A 15966-nucleotide genomic window follows, 5' to 3' on the forward strand; every position below is an offset into this window, starting at 1 on the left:
CTGAAATTGAAAATCATCCTGGCTGAAAATCAGGTTTTCCCCAGTGTCTCTCGCAAAATATGCCTTGTTGCAAAAATACAAAAGTCTTGTAAACCAACTTTGATGTATGACAGCATACAAACACAGCGAAGCCTCGTGTTGTATATTCCATCTTCATCCTACTGAAACAAGCATTTAACGTGGAAGAGTACATCTCAGCTGTCAATTGCCCCACATCAGTATTTGCACTGTCCAGCCTTTTTAAAACAGAAGCATTTAGGTGCGTGCACTTTGAGACAGGCCTATTAGATAAATGTGATGGCATCGAGTTCTGGCTCACTTTCATTTATTTAGGGGATTGATTAGATGCAAGGAGAACAGACAAATCTGTTGGGGAGGCGCCTTCATATGAGATATTGCCATATAGTCACAAAGGAACGTGAGATGGACTGAACATTTTTCTTATCAAAGGGCTTTTGGCCATCCAGTGACATCACAGTGCCCTGTAAGTACCACATGCAGGATGTTCTATATATTTCTCTTTGCACAGAAACTGCACTAAAATACACTTTGGTGCTGGTTAAAGAGTCAATGGAAAAGTTTGAGCACTTTGAACTGGTGATGCAGTCCCTTGGCGATGTTTGCCGTGCGCTATCTTTCTAGGTTGTGGTGTCCACACTGCCCCCTTCTGTCCTCAGAAGCAGGACAGACATCTGGAACATCAACAAAACGGCAGCATCTCTATCAACCGGAGACACACACAGCAGGAGAGAGTACTACACATTTCAAAAAAGAAAAAAAAGGTGGTGTAAAAGAACCAGCCATAACACTGCACAATTCAAACGCTCTCACTCAAGAATTATGACTTAAGTCTGTTTATATATATTTATAGTTTAAATAATTTGGACAGAAACATCTTTACCTGTCTTTTGAAAGCTATATGGAACTAACATTACTATTATCTACCATTAGGATGACAGTGTTGATACATGATAAAACAAAAATCAATTTTCTACAAGTAGTGAAAGTGATTCAGTTAAGAATCCAAATTGAAAACTGTGTTTCCCCAGGGTTCTTCAGAAAGCCAGTGGATAGTGCGCACACAACATCCTTTTGTGCACACTATTTACCCCTGGATTGCTTCAGGCTAATGTCTCAATAATTTTCACTCCTTTCTCAGGTCCTTCCCACAAAGGACTTAACTAATGATCCATGGACAAAATGAAGCATTTAAATTTATTCATTAATCATTCATCTCCAGCTCATTGAAAATGCTAAACTTCCACAAAATTAAGATTGAATATTGAAAAGTGATTGAGGAGACAGCTTTCCGAGAGTGAAGAGAGGAAGGAGTGATGGCGCAATAACAAAAAAAACTATGTTTCCAGAGATCGCCTCTTTACACCGGCATGGTCAAGGTGGCCAAAGTGCACTAAGTGCTAGTTAAGGTCAAGGGTTTTACTAGTTGTAATTAGATCTCGGAATCTTGAGAAGCGTAGAATTTCTGTCAACACTGCCTGTAATTATTCTCTTTTCCAATTAATGGTGACATAGATTAATTATCTGATGAGGCAAAGCCAATTGCAATCATTCACCCAGCTAAAATTAGATCAGTCCTGACAGCAGCATGAAAGTCACCTGTTTCATTGTTATGGATTTGCAGCAAGTAAAGAGGGAGAATAGTGAAGCGTGTGGGTAAGTAAGTAAGATGTCTGGAACAGGTGAATGTCCAATTACACTGCGTTGAACTGAAGGCATCTAGTAATTCCATCCAGCAGCATCTGGACCGGCTTGTTTTTCACACTGGCATCAACAGTGGTAGTGGAGTCATCTGTCAAAGACTCCAAGAAGCCAGAGATTCGCTGAATTTCATCTGCGATACCATTCTGTTTGAAGAAGGGACAAACAGAATCAATTAAAACCTGGCCAATTAAGAAAAAATGACAAGTTATGGAATAAATGCAATCTAAACTGAATGGTTACTTATACTGCTCTGAAATTGTGAGAGCAAATCTACTGTCTCCAACTTACTTTTTGTAGGAGAGCAGAACGAGAAGCTCCTGGTGAACCATGCCCAGGTTCAGTGCGCTTCTGTTTTAAAAACCTCAGCATCCAGTTTTTCTATTAAACTGCCTGGCACTGTCAGCCAGCTTGGGAATCTGAACCAGCCTAGCCAAGCAGAAATTCTCTGACTAACAATTATATCAGAAACAGGATCTTGGATTACTGTCCCCTGGGACTGGGGCAGTGGGCGTCTGCTCCAATCATTACTGGCCATTCAACAAGGCTCTGCACTGCTCTCCGCTGTTAGCTATTGTCAATTATGCCATCCCTGGTGTAAACTCGCAGAACACAAAGCTGAACTGCCAGTTCTGGCAGGAGTGTAACAGGATGACAGCCTGCAACCCCCCCCCCCCCCCCCCCCCCCCCCCCCCCCCCCCACCCACCCACACCCAGGGTTCCCCGGCCTTCTTCCCCTCAAGCTACTTTTCAGTAAAGTACCATTTGGCTTGTGATTCGACAACGCCTTAGCCGTGAAAGTGCTAACCTGACCTCTCTTATGTTCTACTTGTGGGGTTAAGTGGACATGATGGATTAGTATAGGCCTCATCAGGATTCAGCCTGGTTTAACTCCAGTTCAAACTGTATCAGATCTATTGATTTCTTTCCTTTCTTTCCTTTTCTTTTTGAAAGATTATTTGAAAAATATGAGATTAACAGTGCATTGTAAATTAATAGAAGAAGAATCTCTTTACTTGCTTTTACATAATTATGCAGATTTTGTGTTTATTCTCTCTAACAAACACACAGACAAATCCTATCTTTCTTTCTTTGTTTCTACACAAAAAGGTTTTTCATCACGTGTGTTTTTGGAAGAACGATACAAGGATGCAAAGTGTTGTTATTGATTCATTCAGATATCGTTCCCTTCATTCAGTACATCGAACTTGGGAGGTTGATCGAAGTTCAATGAAAGGCAAATGAAATGCTAACATTACAAAACTAAGCAAATGAAAAGAAACTGTCAAGAAATAAAGGAAAATGAAATACGGACGATTTGAGGTTGTCGTCGGTATATGTTCAAATTTTTCAAAAGTTTAAAAATTCTGACGAAGCGCCAGCTGCAGGAATGAAGGTGAACGGTGGTTAAACAATGCCTCCGAAAGTCAACGAAAGTCCAGATTTCTTGTTTCGTTTGGGCCTCGCTGTCCTTCGTTAGTGCTGTGTGAGCGGGGCTTTAAACAATAAAAGCCATTTTTGCACAGTACACATTTTGTTTGGGAGAGTACATTTACTGTATGTTAGTTACTAAACACCTATGTATTGATGGGTATTAGTGTATAGCATTAATTTTAAACCATCTTTAAGAGATATTTATTGCAAGATACTGCGATTGACGCATAAACTGAATTTTGCAAAAGTTTGTGGAAAAAGGTTTTGTATGGCCCAAATAGATATAAAATATTTTTGCTAAATGTGGCATTTGTGGAGGTGTTCATTCTGAGTGCCCTAGGTTAGTAGTGCTATTTTACTCGATCAATCAAAACACTATGCATTTTCTTTTAAATGTTTGCCTCAATTTGTCAAAAAAAAAAAAAAAAAAACAGTGACAGGACTTTTTAAAATTTGTTATCTCAACCCAAAATAACCAAGACATCTTCACCAGCTAATTTTTTATGCTGTTTATTAGTGCATATAGGGTAATTCAATTTAGCAGGTTGATTAATTGTAGCTTTAAAAAAAAACATCATGGTAGACTTTTAAGTTATTGCTGCAATATTTCTGCCACAATAGATTTTTAGATTCAAATGAATCTCATCACACATCTTGCTAACATATTTCATGAAAACAAGGGAAGCCAGGCGTGAAACTTCACAGTACTGTGAAGTCACGCTCTGATTAAAAACTTATATTAAAAGTGATAGTGATACATTATTACCTCAAGGATTTAGGGAACTCTTTTCCTCATTTTCCGTGGAAATTAACCTGTGTTCAAGTCATCCAGAGGAACAACTTTTCCTCATCAAAAAAAAAGCAGCTAACACAAGACGCCTCAGGTAAAAAGCAGATTCCTCCTACTCACTTGTGAGGATCTTCCATGTCTTTTTCTCATCGTCATAGTACTGGACCAAATTGCTGGGGAGACGATCGGGTCCAGGAGGCAAACCACCCACCAGTAACAGCATTCTCTTATTGGAGCGGATTCTGGAATATTGAAATGTGGGTGTATGACCATGTTTTATTAGACAAAACAGGTAGCAAGCCATGAAGTAAAATAGCCACAGGCCAGATGTAATGCAAAAAAATTAAAATAAATTACTTCATTTTCATCATCATTACAGAATTTATTGTGTGTACAGCAGCTCTCAATTCTTGCATACATTCCATGTATGTATGAATGAATGAAAGTGGGATTAAAACTGAGAATAAATACACAAACAAATGTGCCTTGTCTGAGTACAACCCATGAAATTCAGATTACTAATTCAGCAATACATGACGACACTGAGTGCAAAAATGCTTACAAGCATACTTATCCCTTTGATGTGTTACTGAATGGTTATTGTGCTCTAAAGATACTTTTCAATTAGCTGTGAAGCGAGGACGGTCCTGCAGGGTGCCATGCTGGAAGCTAAAAGTGCAATTGAGCACATAAACTTGCCTATACAATGTCTCCATTTGATTGGCTGTAATGATTCATATGACCTCTCTGAGGTACTTGTGACACGCTTCCATCTGTTGCGTATGATGATATAGCCACAAAACTGCACAGTTTATTGTACAATAATGCCGCTGATGTGGCTGCTAATAGATTTAACACAAATCTAATAATAATCACAATGTAGGGTAAATTATTATGATTATATTCAGACTTAATCTCCCCCCAAACCACACACACACACACACATTTACTGTTTATGCTTGGTACATCACTATTCTCTCACTGAATTTTCTCTCCTACTGACCCGACTTAAGTGTTTTGGGGTTATTCGTATGCAATGAGCCCCTGGACAAAGATAATGGTGATTAATGGAGAAGAGAGAAACAGAGACCACATGAAACTAATTATGGAGGTTTCTTGATTCTGAGCTCATTTACGTCTGTATGTGAAAATAGGTATGTAACGTAAAATGATCAACATGGAAATTTTTATTTTCAACTTTAGCTGCCAGTTTCATGCCACAGCTTTCACTGTTAATCTGGCCGTCAGATACGTGTAATCTATTAAAAATTGGAATTCCGGTCAGACCACTCTTCCAGATTTTTAGTCCTCACTGTCTAACTACAGTCAGCTCTGTAAACAAAACCTGACAACAGCTCTGTCAATCAATCAACTCACTGACAGCGCCTGTCTACTTACCAGCTCTGCAAAGTGCTGATCAGGACAAACACGGAAGCAAGCCAGGCAGCTTTGTCCATTTTTTGTGTGTGTGTGAGACAAACATATGTAGCTAAGCTTCTATTGTCCCTCACTGTAAATAAACACTGGATTCAATATTCCAAATATAATGTTTCTATAGAAGGGGAGGCACTAAAATTGCTTGAAACTGCCCCCCCCCCCCCTTTCCTTTGGGTGGGTTGGGGGGTGAGCAGCATCCTTACACCTCCACCACAACTTGCCACTAACCGTACTTATGAATACAGGATTTTCACATTCTATTCATGTGTGTTACTACAAATCATATGCATAACCTTTATCTAGTTTGCTGCATCTTGTCTACACTGATTACAGAGCAATTATGCAGATGTTTGAGGAAATAAACGCTTGTTTTTCTTCACTGAAACATACAGTAACCTTGCAACTGTGGATAAAGTGGAGCATGGAATAGATTAAGCCCCCATGTCAGATGGAATTCCTTTCCAGGAAAACACCACAATCCTCATTACCTGTGCTTTAAACCTCATGCCCCAATGGGTTTTTGCACAGGGGGATCTGTTCAATCATCTTTTGTTTTCCATTTGTTGTGCATGTTAAAGTGCTGTCTGTTTGCATGCTCCTCACCTGCTGGCAGTGGTTTGCCTGCAGTGCTGCCTGAAGGGCATCAGGTGGTAATTCATGGCATCTAGGAGTAGTTTCTGGCACACAGGGTCGGTCCTCATGAAGTCAACTGACTGCACCCTCTCCACCAGCTCCGGGGCAGGTATGAGGGCGAAGCGAAGCCTCTTCATGAGGTCCGGGGCGTAGTGCATGCGAGTCTCTCGGTCATGCTCAGCCAGAGGACTGACATTTGGAAGAGAGCCAGTTCCGACTCCACCGGTGGCGGAAGAGCATCTAGCATGGCGCACATCTCCTCAAAGTTTAGCAGCAGCACGTCCTCCACGAGGTACTTGTTGGCTAACTTCTTCGTCTCGTCCAGTCCGTGGAGTGCGGCGATCTTGCAGATCTGCTTGTAGTTCTGCACAGAGATCTGGTCATTGAGGAACTGCACACTGAGCTTTGTAATCTGTGGGATGTTGAGAATCTTGCTGACTGACAGCACCTCTTCCACAGTGTCCAGGGAAAGAGTCACGTTGGCAGTGTACAGGTACTCCAGCACTAATCGTAATCCGATGGAGGAGGCATCCCTGGAGCACCAGGTTATTTATTGGCCTAGTGCTGGGGGTCATCAGCTTGTCATCCGGCGAGGATGAAGGGGTCCCGCTGCTCCCCTGGTCCCCTTTGCTGCCCTCACTGTTGATTACATTATGGGAGGAGAAGAGAGTTCTGAAATACTGGGAGCAGGATGCCAGCACGGCTTTGTGGCAGTGAAACTGCTGTCCCTGGGCAGTGAGAGTCACATCACAGAACAGCTGTTTTCTCCACAAGAGGTTGAGCCCATGCAGCAGGGTGTCACTGTGTGTTGGGTCAAAGGTGGATGTTCTATCACCCGATCTGGACATGACTTCCTGTCTGTGAACGCCACCTAGGCAACAAATAAACCATGCACGCCATTTACCTCAGGTCACCGATTTCAATGAACTATTGCACATTTCTCACATAAGTATATGACACTGATCGCATGCAGTTGGAGGGGGGGCGGGCGGGAGAGAAACCTCACGCCGTGCCAGCCGGCGACATCCAACACGGCTTCAGACGGGTTCAACTTTGGGCACTGGTCGTACAGCAGCAAACAAAAACGCAGTAGTTCCCACAGTGTGCCACTCTTATGCATTCTTACTCGGGATGATTGAAATGGAGGCTGAGCGTTGAAGGGCGCTGTCAAAACAAAACGCGGACGCGCGGAGATGCTGCGGCGCTTTCCGCGTCCATAACGCGTCTCAAGTTGGCTCTTTTTTTTAAAAAAGGAAAAAAAAGGAGACCCGACTGCAGCCGTGGACGGACAGAATGCAGCAGCAGCAGCGGCAGCGGCAGCAGGGTTCAGCCTGACACCTTCTCCTGCACAATGAGGACATTACGTTTACGGAGTCATACAAAAGGCAACGAGTTCGCCTCCGAGCCGCCAGCGGGGAGGGCGCGTTTCGGCTCCGTTTCGCTTTGAGCCGAACGTGAGTAACGCAAAAAAATATTCGTAAAATGCAGCTTTGGGCGAAGTTAAACGCGACGAGAACATGTTATATTTCCTCAGCGCTAAAATAACCGCGATTTCGACGTGCGTAATGCGCGTAAACTTGGCACAAGCGTCGATTCCGTAAAAGCGCCCGTCACAACTAAACGATGTGAGCAGCTGTGCCAAAACTTACCTGACTTCAGCGCTTGACAAAAAAAAGGGGGAAAGTAATCTCCAGGATCCCCCCCCCCCCCCCCCCCCCAAACACACACACACACACACACACACACACACACACACACACACACACACACACACACACACACACACACACACACACACACACACACACACTCATATGCACACACTCAGAAAAGAAAATAAATAATCTCACTTGAATTTCCTTTGTTCTTCCTTTTCAAGAAACGTCCTTTTCTTTAAAGCGCGTCGCCTCCAAAGAACCATTAGAATCCAATACCTTAAAGTCACTATTTCGGCTTATTTGGTTGACGTTGATCATTTGTTCTTCTGAATTAACAAGAAGTGTGTGTGAGTGTGTGAGAGGGTGCTGTGCTTTCTGCAAGAGAAGAAGAAGAAGAAATATACGTGTGACAAATTATGCTACCAAGAAACAACACATCATTATCCTTGGGGCTGGGGCTCAGTGAGTCGTAACGAGAGTAATAGGAATCCACGGTTGGGGAGAGAACGGTCGTGCATGGCCGGTGGAGAGAGACCATGCAGGGGTATGGATGCTGGAGAGACCTCGCAAAATTATGGCTCAAGGCTATTGTAAAAACTGTCGAGCGTAATATGACTGCGGATTTCAACCATCTATGGAAGAAAGAAAAGAGAAAGGGGGGGGGGTAGAGAGAGAAAAAGCGACTCTTTCCCCTCGCTGTTATAGAGAGAACCGTCAAGTTTTAGTGCGCATTGCTAATTAGTCAATTTCTCTCTGCCTTCACAGCCCGACGACTTTGCTGCTGAGCTGAAACTGCTAATTTCTGGGACCAGCCTTTTTTGGCTGTGAAACTGGATGGATGAATGGCTTGTCTCGCACAAATGACAAAAAGCCCCTGCCTTAATCTCCATCGCCAAAATAACCCCCTCATCTCATTCTGCTCCTGCTAGTCCTTCAAAAAAATAAAATAAAGAAGAAGGTGCTTTGCACAACTTAACTTGTGCATATCATGCATAATATATGCAACATCATGAACCATATATATACATAATTCTTCATTGCCAGGCATGCAAAGAAAAACACTTTGAGTCCTGCAAAGTTAAAGTTCGAAAATCCGGTGGTTGGTGTTTTGTTTTTTTTTTTCTCATTGTGTATGATCAGTTGCACATTGGAGGCCAAACTACAGGAAAATACAGTTATAAACAGCAACCATCATGGGGTTAGACAAACTGAACACCACCACCAGCCAAAGTGACTTTTATTCACTTAACCACGGTGATATAAATCACAGTGGAAATAAGAACTCATTGTATCACATGCAGGATGCACTGTCCACCTGTGACCCCATGACCTCTCTCACACTTGCAGAGCCATCAGTTGTGTCACATCACTTACAGGTCTTCATTTACTACAGCCACAGATGTTCAATGTTTTTGTAGTGATGTTTCAACAATCTAGAAAGCAGAACAGAATGTTTAGTCAGTTAACATGAATTTGGCACTGTTCCAGATGTGCACTTTTTGTTTCATTCTAGTGTGATCTACCAGTATCAATTCTCCTGCATTTCAAACCTCCAACATATTCCAAAATATTTGGGACACTAGAGAATTTACCACTCTGTAATGTTACCATTCCTTAAGGGCCCTTTCACACAGTGTGAATTTGGTTGATTTGTACATAAAGTGCGCATGAAGCAGGAATCGTGTGCAAAACGTAAAATCACAGCTGCCTCGTACACCTGTTGCTACAACTATTTGTGCACACCAGTGGCTGAAAGACAGACTGTGCGCTGTGCGAGCCCATCAAACCCTCTCGCGGCAGGTGTCAGCCAAATTCCTGTCATCACGTGGGCATAAGGTAAAAACATATATCGCTACGGCGACAGGCTGCAGCGATGTGCACACGTTGCAGCCATTGGCTGCCACCAGGTTGAAATGGACCGTCAGATCATAACACGCAGCGGGCGATCTGACTGTCACTTCACCCACGTGAGCTCTGTTCCACATGATACAGTGTCAGTCCATCAACAAGATACACGTTTCGGGCAGAACACGCATGCGGACTGGCTGGATAGACGGCAGCAGATGGAGACATGATGAGACGAGCGAACTGCTTCTCATTCCTGTCATTTCATGACTGTACGTCTGTGACCATGGGTCATAAAGCGGAAGAAATGGATAGATGGATGGATGTTTTTATATGTGGTGTTTGTTTTATTTTTTTTAATACGTCCTTGTCCTTCCTGATAACAGGCAGTTTCCTGCATCTTCATAGGCCAGTGATGGTAGCTCAGTGGTAAAGTTTCTGACTAGCAACCACAGCTTTAGGAAAGCGTGGGTGACACGTTTTTTTATTATTATTATTTTACAGCAGCTGCACGATGTGGTTACACATTGCGCAGATGCTGGCACTGTGTTCCCGCGTGCACGAACCGTTGCACCGGCATCGTGCATTCCTGCCCATCGGCACAATGTTTTGTGGTGCACTCATACGAGCTGTTCCGACAAGAGTTCCCTGAGTTGTACATATTCGCACTATGTGTGAAGGGGCCCTCAAAGACGTTTTGACATTGAGAATAACAAGCTGTGAAGTGTTTCAGGTGTTAATTTATACTGTTCTTTTTGTAAACACATCAGAAAGTCTACAACAGTACAGGGTTATTGTTGTTGCAATTTTCATTTGAGGATTCAACACTTTCTCTGTTGGGGACAGGTCAGGACTGTTAGTATGCCTCTTCTTCCACAGCCACGTCTTTCTAATATTTGCAGAATGTGGATTTGCAAACATTCTTTGCTTTAATCTGGGAGATGGGTATTATTCCTACAGGTTGCCCTAGTCTGAAAAGGAAAGGGCGATCTTATGGATTGGAACAATTACAGAGGTATTACACTGCTCTCTGTGCCGGGGAAGCTGCTTGTAAGGATTATGCTTAATAGGGTTCTGATCCAGCTGCTTGCTACTCAGTGACTAGAATAACATAGCTTCACTCTCAAGAAGTCAACCAACTGCATCCTAGCCCTGCAAGTACTCATAGAATGAAAGCATGAATATCAACAGTTAATGACTTCCTGGACTCCGCCGTTAGAAGTTTATTTGCATGTAGTGAAAGTGTTGAATTTGTAAAGACATTTATTTATCTCAGTAGTGACATTCATTTCTCTGGGTCCTGAGCCTGTGAGATCAATAGGCGCCTGGGAAGAGCCTATGGAGTCCTGAGGTCACTGGATAGAGGTGTTTGACGATGCTGATATCTTTGCAGGAGAAAAAAGTTCCAACGTGTCCTGGCTGTATGCTTGTAATACTTGGAGATTAGTGACCTAAGGCCATTACTGGACGTCTTTGGAACTTGGTCTCTTCAGAGGATCCTTGGGTATTGCTGGAATGACTTTGTATCAAACAATCGGTTACAGGGTAACTAAGAGAGAGACTAAGATAGGGAGTATCACTTGTACTGTGAGGAAGCATCAACTTCAACATTTTGGCCAGATGGTGCATTCTCTGTGCATAATCCAACAAACAGGTGCCTGAGTGATGAGGACCCCAGTGAGTGGAGGAGGACAAAGGGATGCCCAATTATCACCTGGGGGCTGCAGCAAATAGTTATTTTAGAGATGTGGGAATGGACCTGGGTGGTTGCCATCCAGGACCTGATGCATTTACATGGTGTCATGGATGCGACAATGCGCAGCATCAGCACATGCTCCAAGACTTGACTTGTGGTTTGAACTGTCTTGTTGACAAAAAATAAAAAGGCATGGATGTCCCTGGAATGCTGTCTTGAAGGCAGCATATGTTGCTGTCAAATCTCAATGTACTTTTCTGCATTAAGTGTAAATTACCTTTACCAAATGCAGTAACACAACCCCATGGCAGACCTTGACTTTTGGAGTTGTTGCTGATAACACACGGTATGGTCCTTTTCGTTATTGGTCTGGAGCACATGGCAACCTTTAAAAAAAAAAAAAAAGGTCTGGAATACTGATTCACTTCACCACAATATACAATTCCACTGTGTGACGATCCCACTCAGACACCTCCAAGCTGACACTGCTTCTGGGAAAGGTAAACATAAGGCTTTTTTGCTCAGTAAAACTTTTAAATGGCATTTGTGAATGTAACTCTGTATTGTAGTGCCAAACAAAGGTTTCTCAGAGTAATCCCTTGCCGATGTAGTTATATCAGTTATTGATGACTGATAGATAGTTCTATTCATCTGAGGGATAGAAGATCACAGGAGTTCACCTTGGGCTTGCGGCCTTGCCCTTTACATACTGAAATTCCTCCAGGTTCCTTGAATCATGTAATATCACAAACTGCAGAGAAAGAAAGGTGTAAATCCCTTCCAATCATTTTTTGAAAAACACTGTTATTAAACATTTCTATAATTTGGATCATCACATTCTACTCAATAGGCTGGAGAATCATTTTGGGATTACTGGGAGTGCCCTTGTGTGGTTGACGTCATACCTGACCAGTTCTGTGTTTTGTACAATAACACTACCTGTAACCTTAGTGACATGAAATTTGGGGTTCCACAGGAGTCCGTCTTAGGCCCTCTGCTTTTCTCCCTTTATATAGCACCCCTTGGGCACATATTGCGACATTTTTGGATTACCTTTCACTGCTATGCTGATGATACTCAGTTATACATGCCAATAACTGCTGGTAATCTCATCCACATAAAATCCTGAGAAGATTACCTTGCATCAGTGAGAAGCTGGATGTCTAGCAACTTCCTACTTTTAAACTCTGATAAGACTGAAATGATGGTTCTTGGTCCAGTTAGACATCGGCATCAATTTGACCAGCTAACGCTTAGCCTAGGCTCGTGTGTCATACATCACACTGACAAAGTGAGGAACCTTGGGGTAATTTTGATCCTATGTTGTCCTTTGACCGCCACACTTGAGATATTATGAGGACTGCTTTCTTCCACCTGCAAAATATAGCGGAGTCGTCCCATCTTGTCTATGGCTGATGCTGAGACCCTGATTCATGTGTTTGTTTCTTGTAGATTGGACTACTGCAATGTTCTGTATGTTCTATTTTCTGGGTTACTTTTGACAGGAAGCAGAAAGTTTGACCACATTACACTCATTTTCACATCTCTTCACTGGCTTTCTGTTCCTGTGAGATCAGATTTTAACGTTCTGCTACGTGCCTATAAAGTTGTTCATGGATTGGCACCTCTTACTTAGCTGACCTAATTAAACCCTATGTATCAGCCCGGGCTTTGCATTCTCAGGGTGCAGGACTACTTTGTGTCCCTAGGGTGAATAAGAAGTCTGCGGGTCACAGAACCTTTTCTTATTGTGCCCCTGTTCTGTGGAATGATCTCCCTGTGTCAATAAAACAGTCAGATTCTGTAGAGATTTTCAAGTCCAGACTTAAGGTGCACTTATTTTCCCTTTTGTATGGCTAGCATACTGGCACAGTATGTTACTATGCTTTTCACTCTTTTAATTCATTTTATTAGGAAATGGAGCCCGCTGTGGCCTCAACTTTATCTAAATTCTGGGTCTTTTAGTGAAGCTTTTGGGCTGGTGGCTGGCGATCACGTTAGTTTTTTTTTTGTTTTTCTTGTTGCTTAATGCTGACAAATTATACTGTATTTATTGTCTTGCTGATTCCTGATTCCTTTCTCTGTTTGAGGTGCGGCTCCATCCTGAGATGGGTGTGGTGTCTGTTTCTGAAACCCTCATGTCCTGTGCACTGGCAACATTTCCTGTATATTCGTTTTGTGAATTGTTTTGTAATTTGTGTTGGTAGCGTGGCCCAAGCAGAGGGTCACCCCTTTGAGTCTGGTCTGCTTGAGGTTTCAGAATCAGAATCACCTTTACTGTCATTGCACAGTAAACCAGCACAACGAAATTTGCTTGTGCATCTTCAAAAACAATGCCCACCCTCACACATAACTTACGCATACACATACTTCAGTAAATATTAAATACATCAGGAGATTTTGGGGGCGGTTGAGACGAGCTCAGAAACCTCTGCCCCCAGCAGACATAACTCATGTTGCACTAATCCCACATTGTCTTCATCCCATACTGCACGTCCCATACTGCACATGTCCCATATTGCATCAACATCAGTTGACATTTAAAATACCAAACTTTAATAAAACCCCAAAATAGCTAAAAATCAATCAAGTTTCTTCCTCAGGGGGAGTTTTTCCTTTCCGCTGTCGCCTGGGTGCTTGATCTGGGGATTGGTAAGGTTAGACCTTACTTGTGTGAAGCGCCTTGAGGCAACTTTGATTTGGCACTACATAAATGAAAATAATCTGAAATTGAAATAATAACAAAACATCTTAAATTTGCATAGTGCCTTTAACATCTTTATTTATTTGTTCGTTTATTACCTCAATACTAACCCTAAATTGCCCAGTCCTAACTTAAACAAAGATTATTTTATTGATTTATTTTTTTAATGTGTTGCAGGAATGCATCTGTATTAACAAATTAAACTAGAGTACCACACAACACCAACACTAGTTTCCAATTCCAGTTTTACCTTGGAAAAAAATTTCAAGGTCAAAGTCCTGTTAGAAGTGGCTTTTCATAAGCTAAATTTGATATGATCAAATGTCAGGAGTACGTATTTAGTTCATGAACTTGAATCAAATGTTTTTTTTGTGGTGTTGTCAGGTTTTGTTTTGGGTTTTTTTCAGCTTTTTTAGGTTTCTGAATTCTTTTTCAGATCATTTTCACAGAACACTGGTTATTGTTACTATGCACAATTTGTCATTGCTTTTTGGCACTTGGTTTCTGACTGATAACTGGAAGACAGAGAAACAGGCATAAAATTGGAACCTCCATCCAATTTTGGTGGTGTAGATAAATCCATAACAGAAAAATGAGACTGATTGAGGTACTTTTGATTGAGATATAATGCAAAATGTAACCAAATGGGCTTTTCAATATTGAATTCAAATTTCCACAAAATCCACAACCCAGATCCGGATCAAACTTTATCAGGTGACATTGAGTGCCAGTCTGCACCTCACTTTCAAATAGTTTACGTTTTTAAATTTAACCAGGTTAGTCCCACTGAGACCAAGATCACTTTTGCAAGGGAGACCTGGGCAGTTATAAAGTTTCCAGTTCACCTAACCTGCATGTCTTTAAGTGTGGGAGGAAACTGGAGCACCCGGAGGAAACCCACACAAACACGGCGAGAACATGTAAACTCCACACAGAAAGGCCACAGGTGGGAATCGATCCTATGACCTTCTTGCTGTGAGGCAATAGTGCTAACCACTAAGCCACCGTGCTGCCATGAGAGTGATTGGGGCACGTTTGATTAAGATATAATGTAAAATATACATTAAATGGAGTTTTCAATGTTAAATTTAAATGGCCACAAAATCTGTAATCTGGATCAGACCCGGATCAAACTTTGTCAGTCAATAACATAACGCTTTCAAATATGAAAGAAATTTGATCTTTTTTGACAGAGTTATGAATGTTTGACAATTTGTTCAACGTTAAAGATAGGGATTTTTCCAATTTTCAATGATTTTTCCTGACTTTACCCTTTGACTCTGAAAACTGAATCAGTTCTTGGCTATCAGGATATGAATCCTCAGTAAAAATGTCATAACAATATATGAAAAAATTGTGGGCTCCAGGCTGTTCACAAACAAATAAAGAAGGGTGAAAACATAACCTCCTCCAACTTTGTTGGCAGTGGTAATGAAACTGACAACACAAACCATGAAATATCTTGGGATCGTACTCTCTGCAATGAAACGGAAGTCAAAGTAAATGTAAAAATCACTACTGTGTGTTTTTTGTTTATTTGTTTTCACCCCATTTTCAATATCGTCCCAACTTTTTCAGATTTGGGGTTGTAAGTAATTTGAAGATGATGCTTTAGATTCTAAGAAACTATAATGAACACCGATAATTAGGTAACACACACGTAACACTCATCATGCAGTGGAAGGGCATGGGGTGCCGGTTGGGGGGGATAACACTGGTAGCTATGGGTGCAAAACCACACAGTTACAGCAAAATAACACTCCTGTGTATCTAATCAAAAATGGTTAAACATGACTTATTTGGACGGAGTAAACTGTCAATTAAATAAAGAGCTCAATTAGAGTAAAAACTTACACACAAGACTCCCATGGGACCAGAAGTGACAGATACCATGCAAGTTATGAAATGACAGATAGGGATAAATGGTTTTGTTCATGTACTATGAAATAGAGCAACGCCACGCTACCGTCAAAGCAGTAACAGGCCACATACATAAAGGTAGCTTTAATAAAAAAGGCAACCAGAATGATGTTTGAATATTTGACAAGCA

At 41.8% G+C, this 15966-nt stretch overlaps 1 pseudogene; it reads right to left on the minus strand.

The window, feature by feature from the left end:
* Positions 1-1712: 1712 nt before the first annotated feature.
* On the minus strand, positions 1713-7142 carry LOC117521279 (annotated as a pseudogene).
* Positions 7143-15966: the final 8824 nt, after the last annotated feature.

Source organism: Thalassophryne amazonica, chromosome 12, assembly GCF_902500255.1.
Source record: "Thalassophryne amazonica chromosome 12, fThaAma1.1, whole genome shotgun sequence".
NCBI classification, from domain to species: Eukaryota; Metazoa; Chordata; class Actinopteri; order Batrachoidiformes; family Batrachoididae; genus Thalassophryne; species Thalassophryne amazonica.